We start from the raw sequence: 13314 nt of genomic DNA, 5'->3' as shown, positions 1-13314 counted from the left end.
AGAATAAATAAAGACTACGCCTCATATAACCAAGGAGAGCGACAGGAATGTAACAGAGTCACTCAGCAAGCTCTTGGCTAAAATGTGGAAATATTGGGTGTGTGTCTTAGTCAGAGTTTCTGTTTCTGTAAAATCACAATGAACAAAAACAAATTGGGGAGGAAAGAGTTTATTTCATCTTGCAGCTTGCTGTCCATCATCTGGGAGGCCAGAGCAGGTACTCAAAAAGGGAAGGAACCTGGAGCAGGAACTGATGCAAAGACTATGATGTTCTGCCTACTGGCTTGATCTTTCACAGTTTGCTCTGCCTTCTTCCCTTTAGCATGCAGAACCACCAGCTAAGGGATGGCATTGCACACAATGAACTGGATCCTCCCACAGCAATCATCATTCATGAAAACATATCACAGGCTGGACCACAGGCCAAGCTGGTGGAGCATTTTCTCCACGAGTTTCCCTCTGCCCTAAAAACACTAGCTTGTGTCAAGTTGACATAATAAATATCCAGTACCACGTGAAATGACTGAATGACATTTGGGTTATATATGAATAACCATTAAAGGCTCCTGTTAGCACCATTTGCAGAACTCATGGATATGTGCTGTGCACCCAGCTCATTTACAAGCACAGATACAACTACAAAGAAATATGATTTCTTCACTACTTTTCTACTAGGAATAATTTCATAAGAACACCATTGTGAAAGAAGCTTAGTTTATATTTCATGATATTTCATATAATAATAATGCAGTTCCTGTGTAACTGGATTGCTAAAAATAGCAGCATATCTCTGTAATTGCCATCACTGCTGATAGTCTTTGTAAGTAGAGCAGGAATGTTTCTCATTCCATAAATCACTTACAACTGCTGTGGTGATCCAACACTTTGTAATCTTAAGCAAATAAAAATGAACATTTATCTATTCCCCAGACAAATGCATGCATATACTGACCCTCAACTCTTCTCCAATTTCATTATTTTGTTAAAAACTAGGGAAGTGAAAGTTTATTTTCATCAGTTTTAATGTTGATCTAGAATTCTTTAAGATCTTTATCTCCAAACACAGTGTTGGAAAATTCTGCATTCAGCAGTGTGGCTACCCTGAAGCTACATGAAGTGCAATCTTTTGTTCATTCTTGGCAAAACTGTATTCACAAAAATAGAGGACTGATCTCAGGACAATGTCTATAAGTAAAAATAATCATAGTCATAGTTTACATTGAGAATATTTCAAGTTTAATCTAGCCACAATATAAAGAAAGACAAGTCAAAGTCATTTTTAATATATTCATATTTTTGAGATTATTATTACACCATTTCTCCCTACCTTTTCTTCCCTCCAAAATTTCCAATATACCTCCCCCCTTTTTTTTCAAATTCATGGCTTCTTTTAAAATTGTTTTTATATACCTATATGTGCAAATGTATATGTGGTGGTATTGTGTTCCCCAAAATATTGTGTACCCTAATAAACTTATCTGGGGTCAGAGAACAGAACAGCCACAATATTAAACATAGAGGTTAGGCAGCGGTAGCACACGCTTTTAATTCTAACATTCTAGAGGCAGAAATCCATCTGTTCAAGGATTCATCCAAGCATGACGACTCATACCTTTAATCTCAGAAAGTGAACCTTTATCCCAGGGAGTGATGCAGAAAGCAGAAGTATATAAGGCATGAGGACCAGAAACTAGAAGCGTTTGGCTGGTTAAGCTTTTAGGCTTTGGAGCAGCAGTTCAGCTGAGAGGCATCAGTCTGAGGAAACAGCATCAGCTGAGGAACTGGTGAGGCGAGGAAGCTATGGCTTGCTCTGCTTCTCTGATCTTCCAGCATTCACCCCAATAACTGGCCTCAGGTTTGGTTTTATTAATAAGAACTTTTTAAGATTCATGCTACATGTATACACACATACACACACACACACACACACACACACACACACACACACACATATATATGTATATAATGCATAAGTACAACCTGTACATTCAGTATAATGTTATTCACATATATATTTCTTCAGGGCTGGTAATTTGATGTGGGGTAACCAAATAATGTTTCCTTCTTTGGGACAGAGTATTTCTCCACCTTTCAGCATTCCTTAGTTGTCTGTAGAGGTTTGTATAGGGTTGAAGCATTGCGAGCATTACCCCGATCATGTAAGAATTTCTTTTGGTGTCTTTCTTGTCCAGTTCATATTTAAGGAGTCATGTTGGTAAGATCTGACATTTACTAGAGACTGTTTTTGTTTGAATGAGAATGCCCACCAAAGGCTCATATACTTGAATATTTAGTTTCCAGTTGGTGAACTATTTAGGAAGGATAAAGAGATATGTGTTCTTGTTAGAAGGGGTGTGTCACTGCGAGTGGGTTTCATAGTTTCAAAAGTGTTTTAGGCTTAGTTTCTCTGTCTCTATGTCTCTCTCTCTTTCTTCCTTCAACTTTAGGATCAAATGTAAGCTTTTAGCAGCTGCTCAAGCACTATGCTTGCCTGTCTGCTACTGTGCTTCTCCCCAAGATGTTCATTAATTTACCCTCTGAACTATAAACAAGACCTTGATTAAATGCTGTTGTTTATATGTTGTCTTGAACATGGTGTCTCTTCACAACAATATACAAATAACCAAAACATAGACAATCTCATAGAAAACTCTCTTGTCCTCTGGACCTTAAAAATCTTTTTGTTGAAGATGTTTGTCTGTTACTCTACTTCTACAGTGTTTCTACATGAAAAATGATCATAGTATTATTTGAACATTGAGAGCTTTTTAACCTTAATTTAGCCCAATAGGCTTCAAATGATAAAGACAATTCAAAGTCTTGAAAGACTGAGTTTTCTCTTTTAAAGAATATGTTGTCAAGGAGTTATGCATGGTAAAAAATATATGTATATGCATACATATGTATATATACACACAAACATTTGCAATACCAAGAATGCATGCTGTATGGTAATTGTTACCACAACATTTTTACCAAAATTACTTTATCTGAATAATAAGCTATAAGTACTACATAATTATAATTGTGATAATACATGAATATTAAAAACAATATAATGTTATAAATTATTCAATAAGATTAAATAATGTAGCATGCCCTGTTACTCTAAACTAGCATTTTTGTTATATTTATTTATTTAATTTAAAATACAATCACATCATTTCCTTCTTTTCTTTCCTCAGTGCAGTCTCTCCTGACTCCTCTTCCTCCCATGCTATCCTTTAATTCCTCTCAAATTCATAACCTTTTTTCTATAACTTTTTGTGCACCTATTTTCTTTGGTTGAAGAATATATGCAAGTTGAATAGAATTATACCCAGTGTTGACATTTGGGCTAACACCTTACTAGCCATGGTGAAATATTTGTAGTGGAACCTGTAGTCTGTTGGTCATGTTTTCAAGTTTAAGTATATTTATCTATTTATTTATTTGTTTAATAATGTTTATGTCTACTCAGAGGACAACTTTCAGGAGTCAGTTCTTTCCTTTCAGCATGTAGATTCCAGGGATGGAGTTCATCTCTTCATATTTGCCAGAAAATGACTTTTCTCATTGTCCTATCTCATCAGATCTTCATCTGTGTGAGCTTCATTTATTGACACCTATTAAATAGAAGACTGCAGATTCTTTGAGATAAGGTTTTAACAAGATAATTACTTGCTTTGATAATCTCTTATGCTGCCTTGAATAGTTTACTCTATCATGGGAAAGTCATGTAAAAGGACCTCATGGGAATGAAGTTTGAAGACTTTTATTCCCTCAGTAAATTCCTCAGATTGGAGTATAACTTCAGAGCACATGTTGAACACAAACTCATGAAAGAACACGCCTTGAAACAACACACCTAGATAATCTGAATCCATATGCTTGAATAACAGAATGTGGACTCAGAATGCATATAACTGGGGATGTTGGGGCTTCAACAGAGGGCCCCACTCTCTGTTATTGTGTGCTTCTTATCCACACTGCACTCCAGTTTCAGAATGTCATTGAAGTGGAAAGGCTTGGAATAATTTGACTCACAGAAACAGATAACAAACCCATGAGAACAGAATCAGGCGTAAGCTTAACAGAATCCAAAGCTCTTTTCAAACTATAGTCCTCATTTGTCATCAATTAAGCAAAAGCTTGCATATGTTGTAAACCTGGTTTATGTGGATATCATTTGAATTTATCTGTGGCTATCATAATTATGTAGGACTCAAATGATTTTATGTTTTGTACTAACACTCAACACAGTTTCCTTTTCATTGTTGGTTTGTCATGATGGCACTCTTCAAAGAATATTGAGGCTTACTCAGTGGAATTCACAATTGTTTTAACTGAACTTATTACATGTAAAATAAAACAAGTTCTGGAACATAATTGCAAAGGGGCTTTACTTCTGTGGGCACAAATAAATGAAATAAAGCTTAGGAAATCTGGACACAGTTCAGGTAGAAAGTTGCTAACATTTTCCCTAGAGGATTATTGGTCTCAATTATCCTTAGATATGTTCATTTTAAAGTTAAACACAATATAAAATTTTATGAATTTTTATTAAGGTCCATGTCTGTTAGAATTTGATGATACATCTAAAAATTCAGAAACCTAAAATTTAATCTTGTCAAAATAAACTCTGCTGGGAGCAGTGAGAAAACAGTAACAGTATGTGAATTAATATATAAGGGCAAGAGTTAAAAATAGGGAAGCTGGAGAAAGCAAAAAGCAGCAGGAGGAAAAAAGAGAAACAAAAGAAAGAAATTTTCAGAACCACGCTCTATAAGGTACCATTTTCTGGTAAAATTTGAGCCTATGTGTACTGTGCTGGCTGTTTTTGTTGTTGCTGCTGTTGGTTTTTGTTTTGCTTTGTCAACTTGATACAAGCTATAGTCATCTGAGAGGAGGGAATCTAGCTTAAGAAAATACCTCTAAAAATGTACATTTTCTTAATTAGTGATTGATGGGTAAGGACAAAGCCCATTGTGGGTGGATACTGTTGTATAAGTCTTTTTGTATGCTGTGAAGATGTGTTGCTTTTATTGGTTTAATAAATAGCTAAATGGTCAATAGCTAGGCAGGAAGAATAAGTTAGACAATACTTTCTTTCAGGGAGAGAGAACTGGGATAAAGGAGGCAGAGTTGGAGAAGGAAGATGAATATGCCATGTTAAAGAAAGCTATGAAGCCAAGTGGTAAAAAGTAGATAAGAAATATTAATTAATTTAAGTTAAGAGATAGCAACAAGCCTAAGCTATCGACTAAGCATTATAATGAATAATAAGTCTATATGTGATTATTTGGGAGGTAGCTGATAGGACGGAGAGTCCACCTATAGGGTACCCTGGGCTAGTGGTCCTGTGTTCTAAAAGTATGCTAAACAATCCAGAAAGCAGTATCCTTCTACGACTTCTGCATCAGCTCCTGCCTTCAGATTTATGCTGTGTTTGAGTTCCTGTCCCAAGATTCTTCAGTGATAGACTATGATAAGGAAGTGTAAGCCAAATAAACACTTTCTACCCCATTTCTTTTGTTCATGATTTTTCATCATAGCAATAGTAACCCTAACTAGGTTAAATATCAAGCTTCTCTATATAACCATAGAGAAATCATTTTTTTCAAACAGAAAGTGGGAAATAGGGATAAAAAGTATTAATGCAATATTTGATATTTTTGAGAAAACTAGAAATATCTATTTCATCAGAATTTGAGAGAAGTGGTTACATCCTTAAAAGATCATAGTACCTTCCCTCTTCATAGTGCCTTCTGTTACAGAGTGATATTCATTTACTGATTCAGTCTGATTTTGGACTTAATTTGCATAATGATTACAGGGGGGATCTTGTGAAAAGTTGACTGGATCAGTGACCCTGAGATGTTGTATTTCTGACGAGCTTCCAGGTAAAGTCAGTCTGTGGACTATATTTCCATAATGACTATTTGTAATAACAGACACCTTTCAAGGCTTTTAACTGTTATAGGAATATAGTCTGTAAATATACTCAAATACATATGAGTAATCCATATGTATTTAAAACAAAAAGACAATCTGTGTTTAAAATAGCTCATGAATTAATTAAATTACCATCATTACACTGAACAAGTGGTGCCAAGGTTGGTTTCTTAGGCATGTGATCTAGTCTATCTCACAGCACTGTCCTGTTAAAAGGCTGCACACTTTGTGTGATTTTCTGCTGTTTCTATCCCGACACTTTTACTAAACTTTGAAGAAGAGCATTTCATTTCTACCCAGTACTGGGCCACACAAACTGCATACCAAGTTGTGGGTACAGGTAATATCTTATGGAGCTTGAAAAATGGTGAAATTGCTTCTTATTGAAAGGAATAATGAGTTTCAGAAGTAAGAAGCATTTAAGTTGTACCTTGAAGAATAGATAAAATTTGAGCATAGATCCATGTAGTTAAGTCATGGAGGAGAATAATCAGGCTAGAGCAATGGCGAGTAATTAGGCCAACTGGAACCTAAAATGCCGAGCACATAGGAGGCAGTCAATAAATTTTTGCTCAATGAAGCTTGTGCTGAATGAGCTTTGCAGAGATGTAAGACCTGTCTTGATTGCCAAGCCTGGAGAAACAGGGCTAGCACTGTTAGAGTTCAGTGAGCACGGTGGCCTATGCTTTCTGCGTGTAAGAGTGGAGACAGTTGAGAATAAAAATTCAAATAAAGGTTCTGAACACTTACGTTTCTCAGCCCTGCAAATGACAACATCTTCAACAGCCAGTGATTGAAGGTGATTTCCTTTTCCTTGAAATGTCCTGGCTTCCATCCACCAGTAGATATTTTATCTGATGCTTTGTACATTCTAAAGTAAAGACTTATTGAAACAAAAAGCTTTTGCATAGAATTAGAAATTTAGTGATTACTAAAACTCATCATCTTAAATGTAGTTATGATCAATAAAGGTAGACATGCATTTATATTTAATGTAGAAGAGGTCCTGTATAACAGTGTCAATGGAATGAAAAGTATAGCACTCTGACACATAAGTACATACATTTATTTAAAGTTTGTCCATATTATATGTACATGGTCAACACATATGTTTATTGGTGATTTTGTATGAATAAGGCTTTAGAATTTTAAAATACATTTTGTTGGGGGAAGGTAGCAGCTTTCTAGGCTTGCCTTTGTATTTTAAAATTAATATTTGGTGTCCAAACTGACAGCTGTGATATCTCTCCACCCAGAGCCACAGAGGTGCTTTCCAGTTTGCTCTTTGGACCTGATTAAATGTTTCTGGGGTGCTCACCCTTACTGTTCTCTTCCTCCATCCCCACAGGGAAAGATTAAGTAGATAGAACAGGAGAGTACCATGGATGCAGACGCCCAATTGAGTTCCCACTGGAGACTCTGAGATCACAAACCAGAATGTCCATTCTGTTGCCAGAACAATGCCAGGGCCAATCCTGTGCAAAAAAAAAATCCCTTGGAAACCAAAGGCAAAAGCAAACAACATGACTCATGGAGCTTTTGCAGTATAACTTATGCCCTAGGTCCTTAAATCCCTTCTGCTGGCAACCCCTTTGCACAGTGCGACTGGTATTGCAGAAATGGTTTGTAAATTCTTATAGAAGCCAGACCTACTGCCTGCCTATGACACATTAACCAAGTCTCCTTCTTCCTTCCATCTTGTTTCTGCCATCACTGTAATAATTTGTATGTCCCTAAGATAACTTTTCTAAACAAGATCTTAAAAGAAAATGGTGTACATCAAAAGATTTCAAGAAACCTGACATGTTATACCTCATAGTCTTTTGCTTTCTTTGGAGGAAAACAAAACAAAGCAAAACCATACCTGGAATGAAGCAAAATTTGTTTTAATTCCAGAAACAAAAGTCTTTGTAGAAAGTATGTCTGATACAGTGAGTATTTTTAATTCATAACTTAAAAGACGAAATAGCCAAGAACTACAATAAATTGAAAATGTTGTTTCTGAGAGAATGACAAAGTTGGTAACGTGGCTAAGCTTCCTCCTCTATGGTCTACATAGGCCTTCCTTCTTCCCCAAACTAGGTCATTTCTTTTCTCTCTCTCTCTCTCTCTCTCTCTCTCTCTCTCTCTCTCTCTCTCTCTCTCTCTGTCTATTATCAGCTTGATACAGTAAAAATTCTTATCCTAACAGTGAAATGTTTCACTGAGGCTTGCCCAGTGATTAAGTAAAACCGAAACTTACTATAAGCCACAGTCATCCTAGGGTCCCTCTTGCTATGTAACCTCCCTTGTTCTGTGGGTTGCAGTGTGATTGTTCTTTGCTTTATAGCTAGTATCCACTAATGAGTGAGTACATACCATGTTTGTCCTTCTGGGTTTGGGTTACCTCACTCAGGATGATATTTTCTAGTTCCATCCATTTGCCTGCAAATTTCATTTCTAAATACCCTTTTTTCATATTAGAGATTAGGTGAAATTTCCCAGTTTTGGGGGAATAAATCTTGCCTTTGGTACTGAGTATCTTTAGCTTTGGGGCAGAACTAAAATGTATCAACTTCAGTGTGATATTGTTTAAGACTGCTGCACATACCTTCTGAGGTGCCTGGGACAGTCATCCTTCAGAAAACACACCTGTTGCTACTAAGACATTTGTATGAACAGAGGAGATACCATTGTCTTCAAATTGTCAGGTTTCAACATTCAGACAGAAGTGTGAGGTGTAGAAATTTGTTGGGGTGCTACAAAGAGGAAACCTATTAGCCAAGTGGTTTAGGGACTTGTATGGAGGCTCACAACTCAATAATTACTTTCCGTTTGCATTCTGGCTGTAGAACCCCACCAATGGACATCAAATTTGTGTCACCTTAGCCTGAGCTGTGTACTGAGAAGTGCTGCTGTAGTGAAAGATTTAGGGAATATGCAGTTACCTGGTGTGGGGGAATAGGGGATTTTTAAGTTATCCTGAAATCCCTGAACACATAGAAACATTCTGCCCCTTTCACAAGCAAAAGAAATATAGCCAATGAAGTCATGAATTAATTGCTGGGCTAGGAAAACAAAAGAAAAGGCTTCAGCCAGACACAACATGGCATAATAATATTCAACTTTGATGGTGTCTAACACATTTAATTTATATTTAACATTAACCTTATTGTTTCTAGGAAGCTTCTTAAGACAAACAAAGAAAATTTATATTACTTTTATTGTACTAGGACATTTCAGATGAAACTTGAAAGAATGATTCAAATCTCATGAATCAGAGGAGGACTGAAAATAAACATTCAACTCAGGAGAAAAAAATACAAGCCTTATGGTGATAAGGCACTCATTATCGACCAGATATTATCCATTATTCCCTTTGTGTGGAATGTCCAGAAGAGGCCAATTTGTAGAGATTGAAAGTAGAGTACAATTGCTTAGTGTGAGGAGGAGAGAGATGAGCTAACTGTTGCAGCCTTTCTTCCTGAAGTAAAGAATATGTTTTTGCATTGCCACTGATGACAGTTCCACATATCTGTACACACACTAAAAGCCATCGCACCAAGGATTAAAAATGGTGAATCATAAGGTATGTGAATTATTCTCAGTAAAACCATTATATAACAAAGAATCATTTAAACCATGTGCATTTTCTATTTAATTTTTTATCACCTTTCTATAAAAGAAGAATGTCCCTTTGGCTTTAGTGTTTAGACAGCAAACATACTGGGGTGCTACCCAGTTATCAACCTCTGGGCGGGAGGGTAAAAGTAGCTCAGATAAATGGGGGTGGGCTTTTCTCCACAGGGCTCTGATTTTAACCCAAACAGTTATGTAGACATCAAAGAGTGCCCAAGAAAGTGAGAAGAGAACAGCTGTGGAACTCCTTTGATCTTGCTCAATTGCTTCTTCCCATGTTTAGCATCCCTTTCAGTCTAGAGGATGTTTTGAGTCTCTATCATGTCTAGGAAAATCATTGCCCAGACTCTACTACTGCTACTTATGAAATATTTCCCCCAAGTGGGAATCTTGTATCCACACATCCTGTGTCTTCACTGTGGCTGCTAAGTGTGCGCTCTGATGAGCACTGGTGCTTCGGCTGTGCGTCCTTCCCTCATGGAGCACACACCCTATGTGCCTAGCTCGGGCTGCACCTAGAAAGAAAGCCTTTAAATACAGAGCGTGATAGCTGCGGGCTTCAACTAGGTTGTTTTTTCAGCATTTAATCACTTCACAGAGCGTGGTCCTTTTGCACAGAGATTAAAGGAAACGTTTCCAAAATCAGACGATTCATTTACCAGTTGTTAGAAAATTATTTGGAGAAAAGACACTGAAACAAAATCATCTAGAGAATTTCCATTTTCCTCTCTACATGTTCTGTAGGAAAGTAATTATAATCATGGTTATGTGTTTATACAATTGTAGCCCTTCTGTTCTGTACTCTGACATATTTGCTAAAGTTTTATTTTATACACACTTACATCCACTGCATTCCATTCAACCCATCAAAAATGTATGACGTACTATGACAGAACAGAAAGTGTGTGCAGGCCCTGAAATTTAAAGTGGTAAAGAGAAGCAGTGCATCTGTTAACAGGACGAAATCATCTGGATCAAAAGAGGGAAAATGAAGCAAAAGTGGTGTGAACAAATGATTGAAAAATGGAAGCTAATTTTATCTAAATTTATAGCTAGAGTTCTGGCTTAATGGAAGAGGTGGCAGAATTTGATCGTTCTATGCTTTCCCATAGAACTATTTCACAGTGATAGCACCCCAGGAATCTAAATAAATGTATGCACCTACTTATTTATGAGTCTATCTGAATGAAATGACTAAGTGTCTGTGGATTTCTTGTGGTATAGCATCACATTATTTAACGCTTAAGTGCTCTGGGGGCTGTGCTATGGAGAGAGCTGAATGTTTCATGTCCATTAAAGTAATGGTTCATTTTGGGGTTTGTGGCCATAAATATTGATCACAATATAAGAAATTGTTGTTATAAATTAATCGTCATAATCAAAACAAATATATTTATTTCTGGACTGTTGTTACACATTAATCAACATAATCAAACTAAATATATTTACTTCTAGATAAAAATGCCTTGTCAAAAAAAAACCATTTACATGTCAATAATGTTGATAATTTTCTCTCAAGTGATTTATAGTTAGGGTTCTAAAAAGGAAAAAGAGACCTGTTTCTATCTCAAGTCATCGTTTATTCCTTAGTCTTTCCCAGAGCCTGGCAGGGAGTAGATCATTTGTCAGAAGTCCCAAGGATCCCATGAGTTTAGTCCTCAATGATGGTGGAAGCTGGGGGGAGAAATAGGAGTAAATATCAAAGAGGAATAATTATGCCCAAGCAGAACCTTAAACAGCTAAAGGACTTGGAGTCAGCTTTTCCAATGCAATAGCCAGTAAGCCAGTGAAGATTAAAGACCCCAGCCCTAGACAGATGATTAACTGCAGGGATTTTGTGTTGCTTTTGGTTGAATTTATTGTTCCTTGTGCAGTCCTAGGGTATGCAGTAAATTCCATGATCTATTTATTGAATTAATAGAAAAATCAAAAAATCTTTCAAATTCTAGAATTTTCCTTTTGTTTTACTCAATTATCTTTATTACAATGATCATATCTTCAAAATAACTTGACAGTGTGACAATTAAAAAGAACATTGTCAAAGTAATTAGCAATTGAGATTCATAGGGAATGTATAAATAGACCAAAATCACACTAACTCTTATTCACTATATAGACTTGCTAATGAATTAAATTGCAACATACACTTGGATTAATATCTTGGGGTAATATTCTAGGCTTACATTATTAGTGTCTGAAGCCTGATTATTCAATAATTGATAGAATGAAAAACTAAATACATATTTAGCCCCCCATTATTTCAGACTTCCACATTTGAAGTTCAATTATGATATATATCCAAACCTGTACTGGCTGCGCTCTCCCAATAAAACAAAAGTAAAATATGTATAACACAGTCACACTGTAAAGTACATGTGTAGCTACACAGATGTGGCATATGCAGATGTGCCATTTCATATATGGGACTTGAATAGCTATGGGTTTTCCTATGAGGAAACAGCCTAGAGCCAATCTTCCATAAATATTGAGGAACTGATATATTTATTTTCTGATAACATTGTATTTTGAAACCAAAGACAACTAACTAATATGTCAATTATGCTACATAATTCATAGGAACTTAGAAGATAATATTCATTTTGTTTAGCTCTGTCTTGATAATGTCACTTTGAATTTAACAACTCATTCATAACATGTCAATATAGACATATATATATATATATATATATATATATATATATATATATACATACAAATCTTCAAATAGTAAATAGCATATTTTATTATTACATTATTTGTAGATATTATAAATATTACAATTCTGAGAAGCCGTCAAGAAATTTCAATGGATAATCAATATATTTCTCCTGAAATTAATTTTAAAATATCCCTTTGAAATGTGATAACTTGAAATTTCAAAGTTCTTGATACATAGAATGTTACAGACTAGCAGAACTAACAGTGTTAGAGAGAAGGCCACACAGTGTAGGTGTTACAAAACCAGGTAAATATTAGAACAATCCTTGCTTATCTTTCCTTAATAGGGCAACCTTCCTGATGTCTGGCTCTAGAAATTCCCACACTAGACAACAGCCAAAGGAAAAACCTTAGGTCTTTTCATAATCAAAGGCCCTCCTCCCCCTTTTCAAATTCCAAAATTCCAATATGGCTTATAAAATATTAGATTTTAAATCCCCAAACAAATGAATGTAATGCTGTGACTTTATCTTTTCCAGGAAATAATAATAAGGAGTGATTTTTGGCAGATGGTCATTCTGGCTTAGTGAAGTTACCTGAAAAGCTGAGGCCAAAGAGTTGATGACAGAAGACAGACAGAGGCGAACTCTGGTGAGCTAAGACGTCCCATTCATTCAGGGCTCAAACCAGGCCCCAGCACATAATGTACTCAATCCCATCCAGAGACAGAGACAAGGGAACAGAAAAAGGTGGCTAGAAGAGAATGGCAGCATAGAGCAGTGACAACAAAGAGTAGCACTGAAGAGAAAGAAGCAGCTGCAATGACAGGACATTTAAGACTGAAGGACAAAGCTTCTTGGCATGGCCCAGGCACTGATAGGGAGTTCTTCTTGATTCCCATCAAAAAGAAACTCATGTAATGACCAGAGTCCTTGATGTCCTGCAGAGGAAGAAAGAGGTTGTCCTCATATTACTTCCTTCAAGAACCTACTATGGTTGGATCAACCATGACTTCCAGACAGAACAGCACATTTAAAAAGGGAAAAGTGATGGTATTTGCACCTTAAGTCTGAAGAGCACATGGGAGAAGCTGCTGCTGGCAGC

This window comes from Onychomys torridus, chromosome 2 (assembly GCF_903995425.1).
Source record: "Onychomys torridus chromosome 2, mOncTor1.1, whole genome shotgun sequence".
Taxonomy (NCBI): Eukaryota; Metazoa; Chordata; class Mammalia; order Rodentia; family Cricetidae; genus Onychomys; species Onychomys torridus.
Note: the sequence above shows the minus strand (reverse complement) of the source record.